The 11,621-nt window shown below is 50.7% G+C and overlaps 1 long non-coding RNA gene across 2 annotated transcripts; it reads left to right on the top strand.

The window, feature by feature from the left end:
* Window positions 1-5,258: 5,258 nt before the first annotated feature.
* LOC147344315 (uncharacterized) lies at window positions 5,259-7,178 on the top strand. 2 transcript variants are annotated; one of them, XR_015155732.1, is made up of 3 exons: window positions 5,259-5,651; window positions 6,565-6,620; window positions 6,955-7,178. It is a non-coding gene; the product is annotated as an uncharacterized LOC147344315 (long non-coding RNA). The 2 variants fall into 2 exon arrangements; XR_015155733.1 differs by lacking the exon at window positions 5,259-5,651 and adding an exon at window positions 5,663-6,184.
* Window positions 7,179-11,621: the final 4,443 nt, after the last annotated feature.

Below are 11,621 nucleotides of genomic sequence, written 5' to 3'. Positions count from 1 at the left end.
CAGAAAATTGGAGGAGTAGAGACCATCTTCACCCAGAAAGATGAACTGGAAACTCTAGTATCTGAGAGAGTCAGTTCCAGATAAAAACCACACTCTGGGCTTATCTGGGTTGATGCCCTAGGACTCCCTTGAGGGCCTTCATGGTTGCCTGAGTCTGACCTCATGGCTCAGCAAACCCTCTCCTTATGCACACAAGCTTCAAGGATGAGCCTGCTTTGAGAGCCTGGCCCTTCCCATCTTGGAACATTCCATGTTTTCAAATGGCTGCACAGTGAGTCTAAGAGGGTGATCTTTGGAAATCCACTCCTTTGGGCAACCTATCTCTGTCTAATACCCACTGCACTTGGATGGGCCCTAATGTCAGTTTCGAAACAGTCACACTTCCCTGCCCTCTTAACTCTAATTTTTTCTTTAAAGTTTTTTGTTTTCTTTATTGTTGTTTGTTTTTGTTTTGTTTTTTAAAAAGCCAATCTTAGTTACATGCTGGGATTTTCTCTCTGGTTTCAGTCACACCTGAAATTCACAATCTTAACACACACACACACACACACACACACACACACACCCTCTCAAAGTGCACATTCCTTACTTCAAATCCAAGGCCTATGAGAAGAGTTTTTGTCGAAGGTCAGCAGCTCTGATTGCATTTCTTTATTTAGAACATTGTTTTCTCTGAAACTGATTCCATTACCTTTGAGTTCACGGAAATGGAGCCCATTAGAAAAGTCAAGAGGCTCCCAAACAGGCTTAGAGTGTGATGCTAAACTTAGGTTCGTTTGGCTACTGTGGCTTATTGACAGGGACCTTTCTCAATTTTAATGGAGCCTGCATCTTCCTGCTTTGCAACCGCCAACCTTCATGGTGGGAAGAGAGGAAACTTGGGGCTTTAGTCCCAGATGTCAACATCCACTGTTATCTCTCCTCTAAATTCCCTACTCCTTCACAGAGTGGCTGACCTACTTCCCATAGCCTTGATACGGCTCTCTGACACCCACATCCAGGGCTCAGGCTGGCCCAGGCATGCACACAGAACAGGGAGCATTTTGTCCCAGGTCCTGGAAGAATGGGTTTATAGACCTGATCATTGAAGGGTCTCTTGGCTTCTAACCTGCAAGTTCCCTTCCCCATCTTGATTGCCAGAGCCTGAGTGTCTGCGTAGGCGACCACAACCTTGCCTGGCCTTAGCTTCCTCACTCCTGGTCTTGCCTATCCTGTTCCCAGCTGGGCTTTCTGTCATCTCTATGGTTCACAGCAGTGCTGGGACACTGGCTTTGTCCTGGGGTGAGTGAACTACACTCTCTGATCTGCAGAATAAGGGTGATAACACCCACCACACCAATGAAGGTGGACTCACACTTGACACATGCAAGTTGTCAGGTGTCATGACATTGGCAAAAAAGAAACATTTGGATGGTGCCTTGTATTGACTTTGTGAGGGGGTTGCTGTTAGGGTCAGCGGGAGCTAAGGGGAGTGAATTGCTCCATCTGCTCTAAACAGCGATTTGCTAGTACTCATTCAAACCGGAAATATGTAATTATCCCTTGAGCTATAAATTCCATTTCTATGAATTTATCCAATAGAAATACTGAAGACCTATATATATGAAGGTGTTTGATGCTATATTGTTGGTATTAGCCAAAACGTGGAAACCATCTAAATACCCACTTTCCTATATGATACAGCTTTGTGATGGTGTAACATGAAGCCACTAAAAAAGAATGAAATAGTGATTCATGTGTTCTGTGCTCAGTTGTATCCAACTCTTTGTGAGCCCGTGGACTGAATCTCCTCTGTCCATGGGATTTCCCAGGCAAGAATATTGGAGTGGGTTGCCATTTCCTTCTCTAGGGGATCTTCCCAACCCAGGGATCGAACCCGGGTCTCCTATGTCTCCTGCATTGTAGGCAGATTCTTTACCTCTGAGCCATATGGCTTGGGGGAAAAAAAAGACACAAAACAATTTACTATGCTATTTCCATGTTTGAGCAAGCTTCGGGAGTTGGTGATGGACAGGGAAGCTTGGCATGCTGTAGTCTGTGGGGTTGCAAAGAGTTGGACACGACTGAGCGACTGAACTGAATTGATTTCCATGTTTAAAAATAGGATGTGTGATGTATATGTATGTATATGCTGAGAATGTTTCTGAAAAATTAAAAATGAATAGATAACAGAGAATATGTTCTAGGGATAGAGATAGAGTGGAAGGAGAGTTATCTCTTGCTATGTGCTCTGTACTCTGAAGGTTTTTATCATGTGTCTGTGCAAGTTAAACACAATTTTGAAATAGAAAAACAAATATAGTAAGCTGTCTTCTGTTCTAATTGCTTCCAGGTTCTTATTTTTGGAACACTGATCTGTCACAAGTAGTGCCTCTGACAATGGCCTTTTAAGAAGAGAAAGACATCATATATGTTAGGGAACTGAAAGGAGGATGTGAGACCCCCAGAATTTGTCCCTGCAGGCTCCCACCCAGGGCTGCTAGTCTCCTGTGGCCTTAAGCCCAGGAAAAGCAGCCCCCAGTCCCCGAACCCTGGCCACATAGCTAGCCACCAGCACCCCTTCTTCTGGGGCCCCCACTCTGTTGAATATCCCTTGATGCATGCCAGGCCAGTGCTCAGTGCTTCACAGGTGTTGGTATCAGGTATTGATCTGCTTGCCTCTTCGCTCCACCCCCACAGCTGGCATGGTTGTCCAGGCCATTGGAGCGTCCTCACAACTCCTTGCCACCCTTCCCTCTATCCTTCACACAGCTTCCTGAGTGGTCTTTGTAAATGACACATCACAACTGTCATTGTGCCTAGAAAGCTTCCTATGGCTTTCTGTTGCCATCAGAATAAAATTCAGACTCATTTCCATGGCTGTGGGGCCTCTTGACTCCCTCTCCTCCTCACCTCCCTGACTGCCCCCTCTCCCACTGCTTCAGCCACTCTGGCCTTCGTGTTCCTGAAACAGCCCAAGCACATTCCTGCCCCAGGGCCTTTGCACCTGCCATTCTTTTCAGCTGAACGCCTCTTCCTCCCGCTCTTCACATACCTGTTTCTCATCTTTTCAAAATGTCAAAAAATGTCACTTTTCAGAGATCTCCTTGACGACTGTAGGTAGAGAGCGACTCCTCCCCTAAATCCACCCACTGCTCCATCTGGCACCCAGATTTATTTTCTTCATAGAATTTATCCGTCTCAGCAATGACCTTTTTTGACTTGTGTGGGTCTGATCCCTCTCCATAGAATGTCAATGCCATTCCTGTCCCTGCCTCCCTGGAGCCTGGCATGGGAGCCATGGGTGTTTATCAAATGGATGGATACAGTACCAGCTGTGTTGGATACAGTACCTGCTATGTTGGATAGATACAGTACCTGCCCTGTCGGATACAATACCTGCTATGTTGCAGGTGCTCAGTGTTGGTGGAATCTCTGCTGCTTACTTGCTGTGTGGCCTCAGGAAATATCACAACTTCTGCAGCTATGAAGTGGGACAGGCTAGGAGAACCCTGGGCAAAACAGGTTGCTGTTTTCTGAGTGAAGTTTTTTTTTTTCCTACAAGTCTATTATTCTGAAGAAGTTGTGTGGAAACACAAACTCTGATTTTCCAGCTGGGGCCGTTTTCTGCCCACCTTCCTGCTCTGGGAAGCAGCATATGTGCCCAGGAGACTCCTCCAGAGAGGGTTAGCCTGGAAAATATCCCAGTACCCAGGGGGAGGGAGGGGCCCCCCTGGAGGCATTGAACTGTCTCTTGAAAAAGTGTGGGAAGAAAGACTGGGGTAAAAGAACACAGACTTATGGGACGCACATCCTCAGACAATGTCTGACACTCATTGTGTCAGCACAGAAAGTGCTAAATGAATAATGCATGTGACTGTGATTAATTTTTACTATTAGTAGACTGTGTATACTTTGGAAGAACCAGACTGACAATCTCAGATTTTGTATTTTCACAGTCCTCTGCCTCGTTTAACCTTCACAGCCACCCTATGGGGCAGACACTCATGTTATCCGCCCCCTTGGAGATGAAGCCACCAAGGTGCAGACAGGGTGTCTTGTTCAAGTTCACAGGTGGCTGCAGCACCAGGAATTAAATACATTCAGACTCTTCCTGCTACAAGTCTGAGGTTTCTTGGAGTTTTCTAGGATTCTTTACTTTTGCTCGGCCTGATCTGTTTCCTTGCAGTTATCAGCAGTAAAACGGCCACTATGAAATGAAAGGAGGCTGTGGGCTTGCTCGGGAGGGAACAGGGCTGGGAAAAGAAGATGGGGCACCACCCCCCGGTTCTGTAGGAGAAGGATGCCAGAGGGCCGCTAAGTCAGGAGGGGAAGGGCCGAATCCTGAGACCTCCTTTCAGCATTGAGGCAAGGCGGCTAAATCTCTAAGAGGCCCTGAAGGAGGCTGGACTCTCTGGAAGGGGGCTCAGCAGGAGTAGGTGGAGACAGATGCCTGAAGCAGGCTCCTGTGCGCTGGTCTCCTGGGGCTGGAGATCCAGGCCTATCTTCGCCTCCGGGGGGTTGGGGCGGGGGCCTCAAATCCCAATCTTCAAGCTGTGGGACAAACCCAGCCTGCAGGTTTTTCCTCCACAGCCAAGTTCCAGGGGCCAGGCCCCTTTGAGGGGAGACAACTCACATGTAAAGAGCTCCTGACTCAGAAGCAGACCCCTCCCAAGATGTGCTGGGCGAGGTCCAGCCCCTCATCCTTACCCCCCAGAATGACGCCTCCAGCCTCACCATTACTGCTGTTCCTTTGGGATACACACTGGGGTCAAGCCCTTTGTTCGAGTCTGCAGGGAGGTGACATGAAGTCTCTAACACCTTCGTGGGAATTTAGCCACACAAGGGCGAGTGTGGGGTGAATATTCTATTCCAGGGGCTGCAAGGGGTTGGGGGTGGCACATGGATGAGGGTGGCATACACTAGAGAAGCAGGTCCCAATTTGGCCCCGGGATCAGGGCCTGAAGAACGGGTGGTGGATCCCCGAGGGAAAAAAATAAACCGAATTAGGTGCATTTTAATGAGACCATTATATTTTAGGAAACACCTCTGCTAGAGAGTTCCTGCTTTAAGAACCGGATGAAGGCAGTGTGGTCAGGGGTTGGTGCTCGGGGAAAGGCCACCTGGGGTCTGCACAAGTCTTCTCCCCCCAGCCCTCACCCCTACTCCCTAGCCCCGGCTCCCTCCCCACCAAGGTTTCCGGAGCCGCCACCCACAGAGCAGCCTCAGGGCTGGGGCTGAGTCACAGGCTGTGGTACCCGCCAGGGGGGCGAGGGTGGCAGATGGCTTGACGTGGGTGAGAGTGGGGAGGGAAGGGCCTGTGGGAGGGGGCAGTGACCCTGGACCCAGCAGGGAGGGATTCGAGGAAGTGACCTAGGAGGTGGGCCGGGTTCTATGTCGAGCCCCCCCAACCCCCTGCTCTTCCTTTCTCGGTTTCCGGGGGATGCCATTCCTGTAGGGGCAGCCAGCCGTAGCCAGGTTGGGGTAGAAAGTGACCCTGAGGGGGCCTGAGGCCCAGGGCTTCCGCACAGCCTGCCTGGCCCCGCTGGTCCGGCCGTGGGAGGCAGAGCCTGGCTGTGTTTACCCAGGCCGGGCACTTCCGGAGCAGATGGGCGCCTGTCAGCGCTGCCAGCCAGGAACTGGGCTGACATCCTCTCAATGCCAAGTGGCAGGTGACTCGGGGGCCTGGACGGGAACATGTGTTTGGTTTTGCTGCTTATTAGCAGAAATCTCTCCAGGCTGAGAGCTGCCTGCACACCTGAGTGAGCACAGCCCCAGCGAGGGGGCACACGGGCGCAGACTCTCTGACCTGAAGAGGCCTGGCTCTTTTAGTTACTGAGAGCCGGCGACTCTGGTCTGTTAAGCTTTGCTTTTTGTCGCCGTTACCTTGGCGTGTTAGGGTCCTAGGACGGTCATTACAAAGCACTGAAAACTGGGTGGTTTAAACCACAGCAGTGCGCTCTCCTACAGTTCTGGAAGCTAGAATTCCCAATTCACGGTGCCGGGAGGGTTGCTTTCCGAGACTTTCCTGCCTCTCTCTCCGAGCTTCCCGTGGTTGCCAGCAGTCCCATAGACACAGCCCATGGACGCATCACTCCAGTCTCTGCCTCCACCATCATGTGGTGCTGTCCCCTCTGTGACCTCACTGTCTCTTCTCTTCATATAAGGACACCAGTCATATTGGATTAAAGGCCTACCCACTCTGGTATGACGTCATCTTAATTTAATGACTGCAACACTCCAGTAATAAAGAGTAGATTGCTACAAAGCCTTGTCTGATAAGGTCACATTCTGAGGTTCTCGGAAGGACATGGATTTTTGGGGGTGATGCTTGGCCTGCTCACCAGTGTCACGCCTCATCTCATCTCTAATTCTTCCTCCTTCTCACTCCTTTCCTCCCTCTTCCATGCTGCCCCCAGCCCCAAGCTCAAGGGGAGGGGAAGTCTGCCTTACTCCCAGGCAGGACGCTGGAGCCTGCAACTGTAAATTAGAAAGAACTCCAGAAAGAACTGAATTGTTTTTGCTAAGATACTCTTCCCCATTAAGAGGCAATCAATTTACAACTGTGGTTTTAATCCTTTTTAGAGTTTTGGAGGCCTTTGGGACAGAGGGAAGACTTTGGACTCCCACTCAGGATAAAGGTACAAATGCACACACCTGCCTTCCAATACCCATCCTCCTTTTCTTGGGTTCCAGGGAAGGCTTTCTGGGAGCCAAAGAATGCCTGCCCTGGGGTCGAAGGAGGTCGCAGCTGCTTGGCATCCCAGCGCTTGGGAGCTTAGGGGTTGCCACTCAGGTCAAGGATCTGGGGAGAGTTTCCTCAGTTCAGACTGTTGTCAGTGTGTGCATGGCCGGTAGGGTAGGCATGACTGGGGTAGGGGTGTGGAGGGCCCAAGAAAAAGAGGATGCTTTCATGTGGTGTGAACATGTTTTTTTATGTGTTTGGTTTTTTGTTTTTTTCACTTGCTTCAATAGCCACCACACCAGAGACATCGTTGAGAGGAGACCCAGAGCCTGAGTTCTCCAAGGACAAACCCTGAGCAGATAACAGTGGCTTCTTCTGGAGAGGGCTCTAGCACTGGGGGCCTCAGGGGAGGGTTTTCCTTGTTGCTCCCTGTATTTTGGTATGATTTGACCTTTTCTGATGAGAATGTACCTAAATATTAATTTTGTATGAAATAAAAGTTTTTCAAAGAAAGGCTCTGGTATTCTGGGGTTTCAGATCCATTTGAACAGCTTATGAAAACTATGGACTGGTTCTCCCCCGTGCTGCCCACCATGTGCATCCCCAGCTTGGAGGGAGGACCAGACTCCTGACCCTGGAGCTGACCCAGCTTCTTCCCGTGTAGAAGCCCACCTGCTGCCACCAGCCAGGCCCCTGGGATGTCCTCTCCCCTGTCCCCACTCCTTACCTGCGCGTGTGCATGCATGTTAAGTCACTTCAGGCATGTTCGACTCTTCGCAACCCTATGGACTGTAGCCTGCTAGGCTCCTCTGTCCATGGGATTCTCCAGGCAAGAGTACTGGAGTGGGTTGCTATGCCCTCCTCTGGGGGATCTTCCTGACCCAGGGATCGAACCAGCATCTCTTTATGTCTCCTGCATTGGCAAGTGTGTTCTTTACCACTGGAGGCACCTGGGAAGCCCTACTTCTTACCCATTCCCCCCACAAATTCTAGACTCACTCTTCTTGGGGTCACTGTTTCTCTAACTAGAGGCATCAGAATCACCTCCTGTTATTCTTTGAGCCACTGCTCCAGGTAAAGAGCATTCACTGTGCCTTTCAGACTTCACCCAGATCCAGAGATGGGCTCCATCCTGGAACAATGCTCATCTCCTCTCCAGTACCCCTGGGAATCACTTGGGATGGGGGAGAAGGGGAAACCATCTCCTCTTGAGTCAGAATGATGAGATGGGTGGCACTGAAGACTGTGATGGTCTCAGCTGGAAGAGACCCTGGAGGATCACCCCACCCCAGTCAGGGACTGAGGATCCAGAGGTAAGGGTGGCTTCTCCCAAGTCCTCCACTGTCCTCTGAGCCCTGTCCCTGGGCCTGTGCCTCTCCTCTGCACTGAGATGGGACAGGGCTACAAGGGGGAAGGCAAGAGGGGTGCAAGGTAGCGGCTCTCTTCCAGGCTCTATGGATCTTGCCTCACTCTCACCTCAAGGGACTCGACTGAGTGAACCAGGTGTCCCTGTCACCTGACCCAGAAACTGGCATGGAGTCGGGAAGGGAAGAGAGGCAGGAGGAAGCTCAGCCCCACCCCACTGTGAGGAGGCAGCATTGTGAAGGAGGGAAAGGTTTGCTGAGGTCTGTTTCCACTTCTTCTGCATCTTCCTTTCCAGCCGGTTCTGTTCTGCCTGTGTCTCAAGGCCACAGCTGTGGGGCTATTTTTTATTCTCTACAGTAAATGTGTTCCACCCTGGGGTGTGTTTTCATCTTAAAGGAGGACTCACAGCAACCCCAAGGGTGGAATGCAGGGTTGCAAGGCCAGCAAAGTTTTGCAACGTAGGGACTGAGGAGCGGAGGGTTCTCCTAGGAGCAGAGGGTTCTCTTAGGCATCTCTGCCCCAGCCCACATCAGATTAACCCTCCCACATCACTCAAGATCCTCAAGATGCAGGTTTCCTGGGGGCTGGCCTTGGTACCACTATCACTGATACAAGCGTGGCCCTCCTGGGGACCAACCCAGCTGCTGTTTGGAGCATCTTTGCCTGCTGGACTGCCCCGGAAGAGATGAAAGGGGGTCCAGGGTGTCAGATTCCTCCAGCGGCTGAGATTAGAGCCCCCACCACATTGAGGGGCAGCAGTCTTGGCTACCTGCCAGCTGGTGACCAGTCTGGGCTGCCCCTGGGAAACAGTGAGAGGCGCAGGCTCCCCTGTCCCCAGTTCCGTTCACTTGCTGCTGGCGGGCGGTGACTTTTGGAAGGACAGGGACACGTGGAATGTCTGCAGATCCCAGGTCAACACTGCAACGCCCAACAGCCACCAGTGAGTTCTTTTTTTTTTTTTTAAGCTTTTGTTTGTGTGCTTGCTTTTGTTGTGGTGTGCCACTCTCAGGCTCGGTAGTTGTAGCCTGTGGACTTAGTTGCCCCCAGAATGTGGAATCTTACTTCCCTGACCAGGGATCGAACCCGTGTCCCCCACATTGGAAGGCAGATTCTTAACCACTGGACCGCCGGGGAAATCCCACCAGTGGCTTCTCAGGTGACAAATTGCGTGGCCTCTTCTTGGGCCTCTCCTCCTCCTCCTCTGTAGAGGTCAGTGGGGCAGCTAGTGCTCCTTCTATTCTGCTACCACCCCCTGCCCTCGACATTCCCCCAGTGCCTACCCTGTGGCAGCCCTGTACCAGCTGGCCTCTGGGATACAGAGAGAACAGGTCTTGCTTCTTACCTGAGGAACTCGGGTGGCAACAGGCAATTTCAGAAGAACAGGTGTGAGAGCCGTGTTTGGGGTACACCAGGAAGAAAGCAACCCTGCCTGGACAGGCCTCTCCTTTCACATCCATGCTGTATCCCTCTCTCCTCCCACTTAATTAATACCAGCGCAGGCGGGCTGAGCTCTGACACTCTGAGATGGGATGGCCCTGCCACCTCCATCCTCACCGCAGCATGGCACAGGGAGTCCGTGAACTCATTTAACTGGAAAAGGAGACTGAAGGTGAGAGTAGTCAGAAGCTAGCCCTAGGCCACACACACACCTTCCACTGAACTCTTTCTCTGTTGTGGTGAGGGTCCCACTCCCTGAGGTCTGGACTCCATTCTCCTTTCTGCTTTCTTTCTGACCCCACCCATGGTCACATCCTCCCACACACTCAGCGGCTGCCTCCCTCATCTGCATCAGAGGCTCTAGCACCCTTCAGACTGGCATCCACTCTTCCTTCTCCACCTGCCAGGCACCTCTACACAGGCATCCTGCCAGCACCTCAGCCCTGCTCTGCCCAAGCCCACCATCTCTTCCAGAAATCTGACTATTAATGGTGCCCCCTGCTCTTGGGTCCCAAGGCATCTCTCCTGCCTCCATCCAGAACTCACAGTGCTCTGCAGCATGACAGAGCCACAGGGGGCAGTGACTCAGAACCTTTTGGTTGCAAGTGACAGAAAATTTCCATTCAGACTGCTTTGGTCAACCACAGACATTTGAGTAGAGCTGGTCTCAGACCCAGCTGAGTCCAGTGCCTCAGATGGCATCATTGGGTCTTACCTTTCAGCTCAGCACTCAGCATGGGGCTTGGTTTCACACCTAGGTCCCATGGGATGGCAAAATGGCCTTCAGTTCAGGCCTCCACCCACTAAGGATGAGCAGAAGAGAGAGTGCTTCTTGCCCTGGTAAATCCTACACAAGCCCTGGATTTTGCCCTCTCTGCACCAATCAGTTTGTGCACAGTCACTGAGGGTAGGAGGATTCAGTGCTCTCACTGGCCAGGCTGGTCCTGGGCTCCACTGGAACCATATGGACACAGTGGTGTTACTAATAAGGGTTTTAACACACATAGGGGTTCCATGAGCTATGTCCTCTCCAAATTTGTGGTGTGCAGGGGAAGGAGAGAAGTGACGGATTTGTTTTGGGGATTTTGGTGGCCATCACTAGGTAAGATTCATACCAAGATACTTTAAGCGTTGAGCTTTAGAATTCATAGTTGAGACTGAGCTGGTTGAGCCTTGATCCGCTAGTGGCTGACTAGGAGATGCATGGTGATAGACAACCCCCCAGATTTCTGTGGTTGACATAATGCAAATTTATTTCTTCCCAAGCTGCATGTTCCATGTAGGGCAGTGGGGTACTCTGCTCCACACAGTGACTTAGGGATCCAAGTGGTTCAAGGTGCCATGGGCACATTGCCACTGTTTCATGTCAAGGGAAAGGAGAGACTGGAGACTCATGCCTGGGCTTTTCACTGGCCTCCCTTTGGGCATGACAGATGTCTCTTCCGCTCATATTTCATTGGCTAGAACAAGTCTCGGCCTCATTGGAAGAGGGTGGGAAACAAATGGTGTATTTGCAGACACGTACTATTGCTATCCCACTCCAGTGTTCTTGCCTGGAGAATCCCAGGGATGGGAAGCCTGGTGGGCTGCCCTCTATGGGGTCGCAAAGAGTCGGACACGACTAAGGCGACACAGCAGCAGCAACTATTGCTATCACATCCACTACTTAGCTGCATGTCCATATGTGAAGTGCATACTCTCTCTGTGTCTCAGTTTCTCTATCTGTTAATTAAGAATTACAATTGGTCCTTTCTCACAAGGCAGTGTCAGGATTCAATCAGTTTCTACATGTAACTATCTCAGAAAAGTGTCAGCATATAGAAATAGCTTGATGAGGGTTAAACAGCATTGAGGGTTCAATAGTATTGATACCTCCTATTCTTAGGATCTCTTCTACACAAATACCCCTTTTACCCCCAATAAGAATTAAATGATCAGACATCATTCAATGATATTCTGATCTAAGACAGGAACATAGAACTGAGTAATTTTTGATGAGGAGTTTAATATTTTTGAAGCTCTACTTCATCTTCCTTTAAAACAGATTCCCACTGACCTTTTGGGCCTCGTGTAAGAGTCCAGTAAGAAAATGATTGGTTAAGAAAGTTATACCTACTTTGCACTAATCCTGCCTACCACAATGGTCAAAATGACC

Source organism: Bos grunniens, chromosome 26 (genome assembly GCF_055505025.1).
Source record: "Bos grunniens cultivar Pamir isolate PY7600 chromosome 26, Bosgru_T2T1.0, whole genome shotgun sequence".
Taxonomy (NCBI): domain Eukaryota; kingdom Metazoa; phylum Chordata; class Mammalia; order Artiodactyla; family Bovidae; genus Bos; species Bos grunniens.
The sequence above is the reverse complement of the archived record's forward strand: the minus strand, read 5'-3'. Positions and strand labels throughout refer to the sequence as shown.